A 2,419-nucleotide genomic window follows, 5' to 3' on the forward strand; every position below is an offset into this window, starting at 1 on the left:
CCAAACTTTTTGAGAATTAATTTTTCCATGATCCAATTTGAGTCTAAGGAGGAAGATGAGGAAGTCTGGTCCACCTGTGGGGAGGAAAAATGTGAAAGAGGACAAAAGAGTTCTGACTCGGTTTGGATTCTCTATCCAGTGGACTGACTTATGAAATATTAACGAGGGACTGTCAGATGGTACACTGGTGCCTGTGTGCATGTCTGTGTGTCTGTGTGTGGCTGTGTGTGTGTGTGTGTGTTTGGTGATGAATAGTAATGAATAATACAAAGAGTGCTTGATCGAGCCGTGTACTTCATTAGGTTAAGGCACAGATCAGGACGGTATCGCCCAGCAGACGGTGTTACTGATAGCTGAGAGACAGACAGACAGACAGACAGACGGGAGGGAGGGAGAGCGAGACAGAGAGAGAGAGAGAGAGAGAGAGAGACTGGACATAGTTAGAGATCAAACAGGGAGAGACACACACCAAAGTGCGGTGTGAAAGTCTGAGAAAGAGGTCACTAAGAAAAGTTAGAGGTAGAGAAACGTGATAGATCTGTAGTGTGTGTGTGTGTGTGTGTGTGTGTGTGTGTGTGTGTGTGTGAGAGAGAGAGAGAGAGAGAAAGAGAGTCTCTTGCTCATCATGTATATTCCGTCTCTTCTGCGTAAGTCTGGCCGTAACAGATGTGTACAACGGGAGAGAGCAGACACATGACGACAAAAATATCAGACCCAAAATCACCCCGATTATGTCGCTGCTCAGTAGAGATCAGCTGGTTGAGACGAGATATTGATGTCCCGCCCCTTCCGCTTACCCAAACACACATTTAGCTTCCTGCTAAAAGGTCAAAGGTCCCTCAGGCGGTTCAGTCCACAGCAGAACAGATTCTTCAGACACTTACGGTTATGTAATGTTCACTGACTCTAGCGTTAATGTGCGTTACGTTTCCTCTCAGCGTTCCTCCTCTATACTCTGATAATCCTGTGCACACAGCGCTGCAGGAGCCTCATTTGTCTACAGAGCTGTCAATCATGGTGTGACTTCCATTTTTATAGCATCAAATACCAAATAAATGAACACTGGGACAGAAATCAGCATGTATACAGCATGTGTATATGTGACTAACTACAACGACAGAGACGCAGGAGAGACAAGTCTGAGACTGAACAGCCAATAGCCTCTTTGACAATAAGGAGACCAGAGTCCAGGGTTAAGAGCAGACCTGATTCAGGACCAGACTGTAGCAGTGAGGTCCTGATGTGCAGTCGGACGCTCTCCTGTTCCTGTCTCTGCAGCCCGGGCCGTTGGACTGTAAAGTGCTGTCTCAGCTGGCAGCATGCAGCACGCCTCCATTCCAAAACCCTCACGGGACGTTTTCTCTTCATGCTCTTTCAGGTTACAGCCGCTCAAACTGGCAGCGCTGCGCCAACCTTACATAACTATGCTCTTCATTACAAACACTATAAATTATACAAACATGTTTTCCATCATGCGCACTTTGTGCTAAATGACATAACGTCCCAGGTGAGAGACAACAACTCAAAATAGTCTTTTAAAATGAACTCTCTGTTGTTAGTAACGAGGTGTGTGTGTGTGGGGGGGGGGGGTGAAGTTTTCCATGATGATGATGTTTGAACGAGACATTGAACTACAGAACATCTTCAGGCTACAAAATAAAGTGTATTAACCTGCCAACACGGCAGAGGTCCAAGTGTTTCCTCTGTGGACGTGACGCTCTGCTCCTCCTCTGCAGCTGCTCATTCGGCTGCTTCCTTCTGTTGCATTTAAACAGCTTTAAGACTTTTCACAAGAAAAAAAATGACAAGTTATTAAAGCACAAACAAACTAGCCTAGCATGACCAAATCTATCTTTGGCGTCACGTTAAGCTAACTTCACGTCACTGCACCTTTGCTAATATTGAATGTGTAATCTCTGCGATGGTTTCAGTGGTTCAGGTCTGAATCATCAGGTACAAAAGTAGACATTTTTAACGCTGCTTTTTTTGCATTTCAATTGGTCAGTATTTTAAATTCTGACTTTAGAGATAAGTTGCAGTTTTCAGTGGAACGTGAATGTTAGCCTGAAAAAAAAAGAGGTCATAAAATCTTAGAGGCGTCTTTTAAATATCTGTATCGCTCAGTTTCTTTGGTCCGTCACATGGTTTGTACCGTCTGAGGTCCAAACTGCACAACTCTTTTATCAGATTGGTTGAAGAATGTCAGAAATTTGTGTCGTGATTTTCCATGAGGAGTTGTTGGAGGAGGGTGTGCTGAGGCTCGACCAGCTGAGAAGCACTGATCTAGATGTTGCCTCCTCGATGTATAGATAGAAAAAAGTAAATGAACGCTTTTCATTCATGTGAAATTCATGTGCAAATCTGGGAAATAAAAGTGTTATTTTTCAACAACTCCCCCACGCTTGGAGTTGCATACTAA

The 2,419-nt window shown here is 44.2% G+C and overlaps 1 long non-coding RNA gene across 1 annotated transcript; it reads left to right on the forward strand.

Moving 5' to 3' along the window:
* Nucleotides 1-220: 220 nt before the first annotated feature.
* Nucleotides 221-1,975, forward strand: LOC132989805 (uncharacterized). The gene is made up of 3 exons (XR_009675942.1): nt 221-529; nt 597-1,100; nt 1,177-1,975. It is a non-coding gene; the product is annotated as an uncharacterized LOC132989805 (long non-coding RNA).
* Nucleotides 1,976-2,419: the final 444 nt, after the last annotated feature.

This window comes from Labrus mixtus, chromosome 15 (genome assembly GCF_963584025.1).
Source record: "Labrus mixtus chromosome 15, fLabMix1.1, whole genome shotgun sequence".
Lineage (NCBI taxonomy): Eukaryota > Metazoa > Chordata > Actinopteri > Labriformes > Labridae > Labrus > Labrus mixtus.